The sequence below is a fragment of the Ascaphus truei genome, chromosome 1, assembly GCF_040206685.1.
Source record: "Ascaphus truei isolate aAscTru1 chromosome 1, aAscTru1.hap1, whole genome shotgun sequence".
Lineage (NCBI taxonomy): Eukaryota > Metazoa > Chordata > Amphibia > Anura > Ascaphidae > Ascaphus > Ascaphus truei.
In genome coordinates this window covers 412983735-412998055 of record NC_134483.1, presented here as the reverse complement: position 1 = coordinate 412998055, position 14321 = coordinate 412983735, and the positions used below count along the sequence as shown (strand labels likewise).

The 14321-nt window shown below is 36.4% G+C and overlaps 1 protein-coding gene across 5 annotated transcripts in view; it reads right to left on the bottom strand.

Annotated features, from left to right (window-relative positions):
- ZNF827 (zinc finger protein 827) overlaps positions 1-14321 on the bottom strand; it is a 182718-nt gene that overhangs the window by 111604 nt on the left and 56793 nt on the right. The gene's annotated exons all lie outside the window — the stretch shown is intronic.

Below are 14321 nucleotides of genomic sequence, written 5' to 3'. Positions count from 1 at the left end.
TCTTTGGCAGGTCCCTGCGTCCTTCAGTAACCTCACGTTGGTGCAGATGAAATTATTTCTGGAAATCTATAAAAAAAACATGCTCATGGCCTACCTGTTTACCCAGATATTTAATTAATGAAGCACAGCCTGTCTGGCATTTAATAGCTACAGTACCATCCCATCCTGTATTGTATCTTTCCTTGTGTTTGGTCTCTTTTATAACCTTAAATGTTTTGTTCTTTTTCCCTTTTTGTAACTGTGAAGTGCTTTGAGTCCCATTGGGAGAAAAAGCGCTATTTAAATAAAATTATTATTATTGATTTTGTTATTATTACTGAATAGTTCATACATAAAGATTATTTCTTTTTATTTGTTTACAATTTCTATATATTTACTTGGTCTTGTAGGAGAAGTTTCCAGTAATAGCACAAGAAACTGGAATAAGAGACTGGCAGATATTATATAGCAGCAATGATAAGAAGCACAGAAAGAGACCTCCTATGGTGGAGTACGTTTTTATAAAGGTTAAAATCAAATAGAACACTCACAAACAAATGAATTGTAAGTGCACATAAGTTTAGCAAAACACCTGGCTTCTCAGTCCTGCGTCCCGATCGTGGTCAGCTCCCCCTTCGTCTTCGGCTTGTCTCTCCAAAAAACTCAGCCTCAGATACATCCGGGTTGTGTCCTGGCGACGTCACGGATAGACTGCGGATGCTTTGGTTGACCAAAAAAAACCAACGGGAGTTACTCAGATTCTTTGTGTGCTTCGTCAGGTGTAAAGTAGTGGTTGTCCCTCCCAGGTATATACTGTATAGTGCTTTAAACCTTAATGGGACATACCTACACCTGTGCTGGGACCCTCTAACAGCTGATACTTCAGTACTGTATATGCTAGTTACACATCATTATCAATACAAAAATGCAATCAAACAAATACAAATGGAATAAAATGACCAAAATGAGCACAAGTATAAATATTATTCTATTTTTGTAGACTTTAGGTGTGGTCTTCTTCCTATACCAAATTTGAATGCATTTTTACACATTTTTAAATGCATTTGAATCACATATAAACAGGGTATCTACTCGATATTAGTAGATACAAATAGATTCAATGCACTGTTTCTCATCGTAACAATTCAATTCTATTCCACATCAATTTTTATTGAATATATTTTTTTCATTCATTGTAATTTTTAGCATATTTTAATATAAATATATTTATATAGTTTAAATTAATATTAATATTTACTTTAGAATATAATCAAAATAATTTGGAGGAGAGAACAGTTTTCTCTATTTAATCTACCAGTGTTTTTTTCACTGTTCTGGGAAGATACATATATTTTCAAGATGTCTTTTCATCCTCTTCATGCTATCGATGTTTTTCTTATAGGATAATATTTGGACTTGTGTTCATTTTGGTCATTTTATGTGATCTGTATTTGTGTGATCTAATGTTTGTATTGATAATGGTGTTTTACTGAAGTGTCAGCTGTTTAGAGGGTCCCAGCACAGGTATAAATATGTCCCATTAAGGTTTAAAGCACTATATATACCTGGGAGGGACCAACACCTGAAGAAGCAGATAAACAATCTGAGGAACACGCATTGCGTTTTTTTTTGCCAACCGGAGCATGCAGTCTATCCGTGACGTCACCAGGACACACCCGGAAGTATCTGTGGTTGAGTTTCGTGGAGAGACAAGCTGAGGACGGAGGGGGAGCTGATCACGATCGGGACGCAAAATGTATACGCACTTACAAGACCTTTGTTTTGAGTGTCTAGTTTAGAGATCTACTTTATTTAATTTTAACCTTTATATTTAAAAAAAAGCGTACTTCACCATAGGAGGCTTCTTTCTGAGCTTCTTATCATTGCTGCCATTTCAACCCCATAGAAGTGGTAGGACGACTCCTCACTATATATTAGCTGCATTTAAAAACGTTCTAAATGATTTCTATCTTGCCAAAGACTAATTTTTTTTATAACGTTTTTATTTTTTATTGCTTGCATTTGTGAACTTTTAGGGGGCATTTTTTTTTTACTGTTGTGCTCTATTGTCTGTATTTGCAATATTTAGGGATTGCACCTTTTTGATCGTTAGTCAATATTTTCGAAACACTAAATATATATATTTATAGATAAAAAAAAGATTTCACTTGTCCTAGTAAACAACTTAAAGTGAACGTACAATTTGTGAACCCAAATAATAATGAAGAAATGCTATAATTTTTCCATGATGACCTTCTTGAATCAAAACCAGTATTTTCTTAAATATCCAAGAGGGTTTATATTCACCAATTCCATGTCTTTTGAAACAAAATGATGTATGAATTAGACAAACAATGAGTAATTAAGAGTCAGGTATGTGAAAACATAAGTGGAACCCTGGTTTTATCAGCTAAACTAAGTAGAAATTTAAATAATTAGGTAATGGTGAGTTTGGGAGGCCCCACCCTATATAAACATCAGAAACTTTGTGAGTTTGGTCTTCACCATACAGGTGTGGGGAAACACGTCATGCCATGATCAAAAGAAAACTACGAGGACCTCAGAAAGCAGTTATTGATGCTCAGCAGTCTAGAAAGGGTTACAAAACCATTTCTAAGGATTTTGGACACCACCAACACACTGTCAGACAGATCGTCTGCAAATGGAGAAAGTTCAAGACCACAGTCACTCTACCCAGGAATGGTCATCCTACCAAAATTTCTCCAAGAACAAAGCAGCAAATCATCCAGGAAGTCACAAAGAACCCCCAGAGTAACCTCCAAGGATCTGCAGGCCACTCTCGTCTTTGCTAATGTGAGTGTTCTCAACTGTCAGAAAAAAGAATGAACATGAATGGTGTTCATGGAAGGATAGCCAGGGAGCTCTTTAAAAAAAACATTGCTGTCCGTCTGAATTTCGCCAAAGAGCACATAGATGATCCACAAGACTTCTGGAACAATGTTCTCTGGACAGAGGAGTCTAAAGGTAGAACTTTTTGACCTCAATGAGAAACGCTATGTTTGGTGATAACCAAACACTGCGCTCGAACCTCATCTCAACCATAAAGTATTGTGGTGGGAGTGTGATGGTTTGCCTCAGGACCCGGACGGCTTGCCATCATTGACACAACCATGAATTCTGCATTGCATCGAAAGTGGAGATTGTCAGGCCATCCGTCCGTGAGCTGAAGCTGAAGCGAAAGTGGGCCATGCAGCAAGACAATGATCCTAAACATACAAGCATATCAATAAAATAAAGGCAGCAGAAGAAGAAATTCTGCGTTTCAGAATGTCTTAGTCAAAGTCTATACCTAAACCCCATTGAAATTTTGTGGCAGGACCTGTCCATGCGAGGAAGCCCTAAAATGTCACTGAGCTGATGCATTTCTGTAAGGAAGAATGAGCCTAAATTCCTTACAACCGACGTGAGAGACAGATTAGCAGTTACAGGAAAAACTTAGTTGAAGTCATTGCTGCTCAAGGGGGTGCCACCAGGTACTGAATGTAAAGGTTACATAATTTTTCACACATGGATATTGAATGTTGAATCATTTATGGATAAATAAATGTTGAAAGAGTATCATGTTTTTATGTAATTTGTTTGATCAGGTTATCTTTATCTAGTATTAGGATTTAGATTAAGATCTAATAACATTTTAGGTTTCAAATATGTGAAAATCTTATGGGGTTCACAAACGTTTTCTCGCCACTGTACATATGCAAGCATCAAAATTAATATTTGCAGAATATAAGGTGTTTATAACTTTTTAAGTTCCAAATCAGAGAATGATGTAAATAATTGTACATTTTCTTATTGAATACAAAAAGGATGGGGGAGCACAATGGTTGGAAACAGGCAGTGTTATAGAACTAGTAATTGCTCTTTAAGGTGAAGCAGTTATATCCTGAGCGAGTGTGTTGGCTCAGGTGTCTAATATCTAATTGGAAAGCTAGGCACACATGGGTATATGTGTGTTGGTGTGAAGGTGAAATAAAATAAAAGTATATAAAACTTACACGGCCTTGTGTAAGCCCAGTCACATCATGGTTTCTTTGGGAGTCCCGTATGCTTCTGATGAGGCTTTTCTTCTTACGATGCGGGTTCTTCTTCTTGATGTATCGGCCACTTGCTTCGTTGGTTCACAGTGCCACTCCAGGGGGATTTCCTCTCGTATAAATAGAAAGGAGGATAGGGTTAACACATATAATTATATATACGTCAATGAGGGGAGGGATGGTGTGTTTTATGGACCACCAAAAAATTGTTTAGCACTCACACGGACTAGTGTGAGTGTAATCCTATCTTGGTATCTTGTTCACTTATAGGTGTTGCCCAATCAAATATCAAGTAATGAAAGGGTGGGGTATAAGGGTATTAGTGGTAAATATAACACAATACTCACACGGGCCAGTGTGAGTACACACTCTTAGCGGTATCTTGCTCTTCTGTTCCAGTTGTAAGTGGTGGTGAAGATGGGGTTAATATATAAAAGACACTAATGTCTAGAGGGTTAAAAACACTAACTTTAATGAAACATAGAAAATAAAATAAAAACAGACACAGAATACAATTCTGTGGAAGGTGAATGCAAGGGGTAGACAGTGTGGTGTTTAGTTGTAGGGAGTCTCTCTCTTCCGCGTCCGGATGGAGAGCTGCAACTGCACCTCCGCCTCCTCTGTAATGTGCTTTAAAATGTTCCAGGTAAAGAGCAACGCGTTTCGTCCAAGTACTGGACTTCCTCAGGCTCTGTAGATGTTGTCCTGCTGTTCCCAGCCTCTTTTATGCCGGGTTGGGCCAATCCAGATCGTTGTATTGGTCCGGTTCCGTTTCTCTAATGCGACGGAACGTCGCCATCTTGTAAGGTGCGCGCGCATCCCATCTTCTGCTGGGTCGCGTTTGTATATTGGTCTGATCACTAATAAAGTTTTCCAATGTTGATGTGTTGCGTGTGCTTTCTAGCTCAGCCAATAAAATCATTAATGTCATTGTGAATGAACAATTTTGTTTCAATAAAGTTCTGAGTTGTTAAAAAAGGGAGAAAGTGCGCGCGCAGTCCCTAATGTACTGCGTGATTGTATTGAAGATCTCAGGGTTCTTGCATTTGCCTGAGGGGCTGGGAGAATTATATATATATATCGTGGGAGGTATTGAATATACCTAAGATTCTTGCTGCACAGGGTATAATTACTATACTATGCCATAAGTCTCTCAGTGTGTAACTTAATAAAATTATCTATGTGTGATAAGTTATGTGTCTTTTTTATGTACTCATATAGTCATAAAGTGATTAAGAAGTGGATCTAGATTTTCAAATTTTAAATTATGTTGCTCAAAAAATAAAAGATATAATTCAATCTTGTGTTTGTTGATTTATAAATAGTGTATGTTTTAAAGTGAGTTAATCTAGTCTTTTGTTAATAAAAAGGTGATTAAATAGTTAAAGTGTAAGGTGTTAAATTAAATTAAATGGTTTATTGTAAAATGATGGAGGTAATTATTTGAATAGTGCATATCTTATTATAAGTTGCATCAAAAAGTGATATATATAAAAAAGTAACATATATAAAAAAGGTAATATATATAAAAAATGATGTTATTTTACTAAATGTGGGTGTTTTAATATTTAAAGTGCAGAGTAATTAAGGTTAATTTTGTGAGATTGGTTTAAATACCTATTAAAAATTAGTGAAAATGGTATTGATAGGGATAATAATGATATTCAACTAATAATGGTAAGTAACATACTAAATTAATATCTTATGTGGGTGAGTATGGCAGGAGAAATACCATGCTCTAAATGTATACTAACCAAGTATAAAACGCACTGCTGAGTAAGGCAGGTGGGATTAATGATGCCTGATACAAGCTAATGTAAATATAAAAAACAGCAAACAATTCTAAAAATCCCTGCGTAAATACATATAAAACTGGAGAAGTGTCTCTGTCAGTGATAGATCGGAGCAAAAATAGAATTAAAAATGTATTCCATAAGATAAAAGTATTAAGATAAAAATATAAAATATGAGGTCCTGCATTTTAAAAGGCGGTCGTGGTAAATGCAGTCCAATCCTAAATAGCGGAGGGAATTCCAAAGTCTTGAGTGGATATATCTGTTTGTTGGAGAAAAAAAGCAGATTAGTGATTGCCATGGATTTAAGCATAGATGTTGTCCAATGAGTGGAATATGCGGGCCGTAGCCTGGGTGCTCACATAAATGCCCCCAGATCTATGTCTATATTGAGTCCTCTGGGTGTTAGTGTCTTTAATTTGTATATCCAGAAGATATACAGATATATACTGGATATACAAATTAAAGACACTAACACCCAGAGGACTCAATATAGACATAGATCTGGGGGCATTTATGTGAGCACCCAGGCTACGGCCCGCATATTCCACTCATTGGACAACATCTATGCTTAAATCCATGGCAATCACTAATCTGCTTTTTTTCTCCAACAAACAGATATATCCACTCAAGACTTTGGAATTCCCTCCGCTATTTAGGATTGGACTGCATTTACCACGACCGCCTTTTAAAATGCAGGACCTCATATTTTATATTTTTATCTTAATACTTTTATCTTATGGAATACATTTTTAATTCTATTTTTGCTCCGATCTATCACTGACAGAGACACTTCTCCAGTTTTATATGTATTTACGCAGGGATTTTTAGAATTGTTTGCTGTTTTTTATATTTACATTAGCTTGTATCAGGCATCATTAATCCCACCTGCCTTACTCAGCAGTGCGTTTTATACTTGGTTAGTATACATTTAGAGCATGGTATTTCTCCTGCCATACTCACCCACATAAGATATTAATTTAGTATGTTACTTACCATTATTAGTTGAATATCATTATTATCCCTATCAATACCATTTTCACTAATTTTTAATAGGTATTTAAACCAATCTCACAAAATTAACCTTAATTACTCTGCACTTTAAATATTAAAACACCCACATTTAGTAAAATAACATCATTTTTTATATATATTACCTTTTTTATATATGTTACTTTTTTATATATATCACTTTTTGATGCAACTTATAATAAGATATGCACTATTCAAATAATTACCTCCATCATTTTACAATAAACCATTTAATTTAATTTAACACCTTACACTTTAACTATTTAATCACCTTTTTATTAACAAAAGACTAGATTAACTCACTTTAAAACATACACTATTTATAAATCAACAAACACAAGATTGAATTATATCTTTTATTTTTTGAGCAACATAATTTAAAATTTGAAAATCTAGATCCACTTCTTAATCACTTTATGACTATATGAGTACATAAAAAAAGACACATAACTTATCACACATAGATAATTTTATTAAGTTACACACTGAGAGACTTATGGCATAGTATAGTAATTATACCCTGTGCAGCAAGAATCTTAGGTATATTCAATACCTCCCACGATATATATATATAATTCTCCCAGCCCCTCAGGCAAATGCAAGAACCCTGAGATCTTCAATACAATCACGCAGTACATTAGGGACTGCGCGCGCACTTTCTCCCTTTTTTAACAACTCAGAACTTTATTGAAACAAAATTGTTCATTCACAATGACATTAATGATTTTATTGGCTGAGCTAGAAAGCACACGCAACACATCAACATTGGAAAACTTTATTAGTGATCAGACCAATATACAAACGCGACCCAGCAGAAGATGGGATGCGCGCGCACCTTACAAGATGGCGACGTTCCGTCGCATTAGAGAAACGGAACCGGACCAATACAACGATCTGGATTGGCCCAACCCGGCATAAAAGAGGCTGGGAACAGCAGGACAACATCTACAGAGCCTGAGGAAGTCCAGTACTTGGACGAAACGCGTTGCTCTTTACCTGGAACATTTTAAAGCACATTACAGAGGAGGCGGAGGTGCAGTTGCAGCTCTCCATCCGGACGCGGAAGAGAGAGACTCCCTACAACTAAACACCACACTGTCTACCCCTTGCATTCACCTTCCACAGAATTGTATTCTGTGTCTGTTTTTATTTTATTTTCTATGTTTCATTAAAGTTAGTGTTTTTAACCCTCTAGACATTAGTGTCTTTTATATATTAACCCCATCTTCACCACCACTTACAACTGGAACAGAAGAGCAAGATACCGCTAAGAGTGTGTACTCACACTGGCCCGTGTGAGTATTGTGTTATATTTACCACTAATACCCTTATACCCCACCCTTTCATTACTTGATATTTGATTGGGCAACACCTATAAGTGAACAAGATACCAAGATAGGATTACACTCACACTAGTCCGTGTGAGTGCTAAACAATTTTTTGGTGGTCCATAAAACACACCATCCCTCCCCTCATTGACGTATATATAATTATATGTGTTAACCCTATCCTCCTTTCTATTTATACGAGAGGAAATCCCCCTGGAGTGGCACTGTGAACCAACGAAGCAAGTGGCCGATACATCAAGAAGAAGAACCCGCATCGTAAGAAGAAAAGCCTCATCAGAAGCATACGGGACTCCCAAAGAAACCATGATGTGACTGGGCTTACACAAGGCCGTGTAAGTTTTATATACTTTTATTTTATTTCACCTTCACACCAACACACATATACCCATGTGTGCCTAGCTTTCCAATTAGATATTAGACACCTGAGCCAACACACTCGCTCAGGATATAACTGCTTCACCTTAAAGAGCAATTACTAGTTCTATAACACTGCCTGTTTCCAACCATTGTGCTCCCCCATCCTTTTTGTATTCATTACCTATAAGGGTCCTGGATAGATCCTGCTGGGGTTCCGAGTCACAAGAGGATACCACTCGAAAACCATTTACGGGCAGTATTACACCACTCTTTTTATACTTCTGCACATCAGATAAGCTACACAGAGATAGCGCCCGGGTACCTCCTCAAACATACATTTTCTTATTGGCTGAAACTTAACAGTGAAATGTTAATCGCCAATATTATTCTATAATCCTAACACACACAGATTATATATATATATATATATATATATATATATATATATATATATATATATATATATATAAACAATATATATATAATCTGTGTGTGTTAGGATGTATATATATATATATATATATATATATATATATATATATATGCAGTGGTTGACAAATCACCACAAAAAAATCTACTCGCCACCTAGTACCAAACGTGTGCTGCTTGGGCCAATAGGAGCTCGCCACGATGTTAAATCCACTCGCCCAGGGCGAGCAAATGTATAGGTTTGTCGAACACTGTATATATGTGTATATATATATATATATATAGTGTTAGGAATATAGAATAATATTGGCGATTAACACTTCACTGTTAAATAAATATAAATATATATTGGAAGCAGGCACTCCAGGACTTGAAATGAATAAAGTTTATTGTAAAACCAAGTCTTGGAGTGCCTGCTTCTATCTTTTCTGTATTCCAGTCCCCAGTGGTTTGCACCCAGGCAACAAGTTATATTACTTTCAGTGGTGTGACACTATATTTGTTATACATACATACATACATACATACGTCTGTGTATATATTATATATATATATATATATATATATATATATATATATATATATATACACAGTGGTTGACAAATCACCAAAAAATCTACTCGCCACACAAAAAAATCTACTCGCCACCTAGTACCAAACGTGTGCTGCTTGGGCCAATATTTACTCGCCCGGGAGTTAAATCCACTCGCCCGGGGCGAGCAAATGTATAGGTTTGTCGAATACTGTATATATATATATATATACACAGACATATTAAAATTTACAGATGTTGGTACAGTCCAGAATACTTGCTTAAAACCATATGTATATATTGCCTTTTACATGACCAAGTGGCATGTGCAGAATGCAGTAATATCCAAAAATACACAGATTTTACCACATGATTTTTGTCTTATCTGAATACTTTGTGTATAGCTATAAGCACAGGATTTAAGAGCATACAGTGTGAAAAATCCTGAAGTGAAAACGTAATATTTTCGTGGTTTTGATGTTTTTACAGATTGATACATTTTATTGGTTAAGTTTTCCATACAACTGGTTTGCATGTGGCTAGAAAATTCTCTCAGCTATGTTATTATATGTAATTAAGTTACTGCTGCATAAATTAGAAATATTATGTGTGAAACAATTTTTACACTGCATGCCTTTGGGAGACATTCTGTTTAGATTATAATTTAGCAAATGAAAAAGTGTGAACAGTTATTGCTTATTGACAAAAGTGAAGCCATTTAATTATATACACTGTACTAAAAATTGACTATTTGTGGTGGTATTAAATGCCTTGGGTCAAATAAAATTAATATAACCTGCAGAATAGTTTATGGATCCCCAAAAATCTCTTATTAGGTATCTGGAAGCAAGCAATTTGTGTCTATGGCAAGCTAGAAATAGCATTTATCAAAGAAACTTTTTATCCTGCATTTTTAGCGTCAATGTATTCAAGTAAATAGTGGTAGTAGATCCAGGCCAGTATTTCTTCAAACCCTACTTTTTTATACCAAGTTTACTAACGGGAATACAAAACCTGGGACCGGATAATCACAGTTGACCTCATTTTGCTAGCTTCATTTGGAGAGTGTCAGCAGAAGAGTTTGTTGATGGAGTTGGCATTGGGTGGAACCCCCTCATGCCAATAAGGGGGATACATTTGAAGACCATAAGTCACTCCCAAGATTACAGGAAACTGGCAGTGAAACAGAAAATGGTTCAAAGGCCTGTGACATTACCACAACCCAGACACAGTACTTCTTCAGCACAACATGAAGCGAATGGGAAAAGGCTGCTCTGTTTCATGAATTAAAAACACACCTTTCATCCAAGCAGAACACCTCTGAGCTTTTCGGAATTTACAACACGGATCCAACTGGCTGAAATCTGTTTAGATATCAAAGACTTCCCTTTTTATTATTTTTGTCATGAATGTCATTAAGTGCAGAATGCTGCTAGGGCTGTACATTTGGAAACATCGGGAATGAATAACATTCTCCTCAGACTCCCAAACAAACACTAGCATGAAGTTCATTTATCTTGCAATGTGTCTAGTGCTCACATTTAGCAGGGCACCCTTGTTAGTGACACCTCTAATCTCAATAAATACTTCACAGGGAACATGAACATGTTGTACATTATGCTACCAAAATAAAAGGCACAATGGTACATGTGAGGAAAGAGCATATTTTACTTGGCATATTAACTGGAATGGTTGATTCCCTAGATCACAACTCCATCTTACAGCAGAAATTCTACCTCAACAGGAAGCTCTGCATAATAGGTTAACTCTTTACTGGCAAAGATAGGTTGTGACAAATTCTTTAGGTGCTACCCACCCTTGTGAATAAATCTAACTGCCTTATTGTATGTGTCATAAGGCTGTGTAACATCAAAAGCGTCACATCATAAGTGTACATCAAAAGTGTCTACAAGAGTTAATTTTGGAGTTGAATTTGGAGGTGAAGATTGGAGGAAGATCTGGACTCTGCATTACAACTTTGCCCCTGTGAGACATTAACTTTTAACATCTGTGATTTGTTTGTACACTTTTATCCTCCAGTACCTTGGAACTCTCTCCTCCTGCATCTCACTATGCCCTCCCTATTTCTTTTTTTGTTTACCGTTTCCTCACTCCTTTGTGAGCATTTCTGTTCTCTACAACATCCCCATTCCCCACTGCACCATTATTTATACACCTCTCTCCCAACAACTTCTTTACCCCGCAACAAAAAACACCCACACAAATCCCTCTACCTACTCCTTCCTGCTGCTGGGAATCTTCCCTAAGCCTGAAGCCAGACATACACACCTGATCTCCCTCATGCCTCCCTGCCACCTCTTCCCCTGTAAATGGTGTTAACCTTTTCATTTAAAGCTGCAGTTCAGTCTTTTTTTTTTTTTTTAATTTATTTTTTTACTTCAATAGTTTCATGTGTGCAATCTCTAATTACCTAAAGAACTGTATAGCTGCAGGTCAATTCGTTCTCCATGTATTGATAGGCAAAATTTGGTGACATAATTAGAGCTGGCATATGTTTTTATTTGCTTCTGTCAGTCAGTGGAAGCTCATGAATATTCATGAGCACTCCTGCACTGACATGTGCTAGAGGGAGGGCAGGGCTGACAAAGGGGTGTGCCAGGGCTTGTGACAGGACATGAAGGGGCAGTGCCTTAGTAAATGGCTGTTAAAATAGAATACAAGAAAATTGGTCTTTCAAAGTTGTTTTTTTAAAAACAGAAAATGCTAAAAGTATTTTTTCTTACTACAGAACTGATTTATTAAAAAAAACACACATGTAGGATATTGACTGAATTGCAGCTTTAACACTGACCTTCCTTAAATTTTATCCCACAAATCAAGCATCCCAATAGCCTGCCCTAATGGCTAGTGTCCCACACTCAGTCACTCCTACCACCCATTGTGGCCAAGCACTGCCATCTACAGCATTTACTCCCTCCCCTGCTGTCTCTGTAAGTTTCCCATTAAACCTCTTAGATTGTAAACTCTTCGGGGCAGGGATTTCCTTTCCTATTGTCTGATTTTGCTGCACTTATTGTATAATTATAATTCCCTGTACTGTATTCTTTGTGAAGCGCTGAGTACACTTTTGGCGCTATATAAATAAAGACATACAATACAACTTTGAAATGAAAAAAAACAAGAGTGAAAATTAGCCACCTCCTTTCAAATGATTTAAATTCAGCCTACATACACTTTTAGAAAAGCTCTCTCATTGCTATACTATGGCCTCTAATGACCCGCTTCACCAGTTGCGGTCCCTACTGCTTGTTCATCAGAGGGCTATCCATTTCCTGTGAGACGATGTATACCCCGCAATGATGTTGTCATTACTTAGTCCCAGGGTAATAAATAAAGCCTACAGCAAACAAATGTCTTGGCCCCAATCTAGGCTCCTATCCTGATGACCAAAATGTTGGCCTTTGATAGCTTTCATTATGTAATTCTACACAACATACACCAACTTATATTTATTTTTTATTTATTTTTTAACTCCACTGTACACTATTAAAATTTTTTATATATATATATATATATATATATATATATATATATATATATATATATATATATATAATTTATTTTGACATCCACCAAGACGCTCTGTACACAACACCTACAGTATGATGATTAGAATGCAGAAAAGTCACAATACAGGAAACAACTCTATATACTGTGCTGGACCCATCATAACCAGTGGGGCCAGTGCAAAGACCTAATAATCTAGGTAAGGCTGTTGGGGAACAGAGGAGGTTCCCGAGTGGAGAGAAAACTGAGCACAGCAAATGCCAAATAGTCTGGGGCTAAGCGATTTGATAATAAAATAGTTTTTATTGGAGGTGAACAACATGGAGGAGTGTGGATATACCTCTAACGCGTTTCGCACTACAATAGTGCTTCAGAGTATCCTATCACCCTTCCGTTCATCGGGGGCAGTATTCACACATGAGTAACTCAGGATATTAGGATTCGATTACTTGGATAGTGGATTAATTGCGGTTTCCTTGCGTGGGCACAGCCGACGGACCACCTACTATCATCACTCCAAAGCAGACATTGGTTGGTGAGCATGCATATTACGGCATTGGTATATGTACTTGTAATATCGGACTGTAGAGGTCATCTCTGTTTCTTTCCGCTGACTCTTTTATGTGATAGAATAGTATGCTGTAGGTGATCTGTTTGATCTCCCCCTATTAAGTTAGTCCCTTGTTCATTGTGTGTATGCTATTAGCAGGTCTTTCCTATTCAGGGAGTATCTAGTGCTTGTAATGGGTTAATTTTGTTTTGTAAGCAGGAATTGTCATTTACCTTTTTATTCTCCATCTATATGTTTCTATTTATTTCACATAGATTATTTCAATAGGGGCATTTATTAATTGGTCTAATAAATTGTCTTTATATTATTGACTATTGGCTCTTGGTTTGTTTGTATTATAGTTGTTTTAGATTTGTTTGAGCAGCATATTTTCTTAGTCCTATGCATTGTATTAATTTGCCTTTATAAACTTGCTCTAATATTCACTGATCATTATTCACCATTCTAATATGGTTTTCATTCTTTTTTTCCACATTTATACACATACATATATTGGATAATTTATTTAGGGGGATAGAAAGGGCTGTAGCTACGAATGGTTAGAATCGTGAAGGAAAGGTGTAGGTTAGTATCTCCAAAGTGAAGTAGGCCTTTATTTTGTTTTCTTGTTAAAGGAACAGGCGCTAATAAAGCCAAGATATCATTCACCAGATCATACGGTCTACATTAAATGTACCTTTTCACACATCTCTTAGG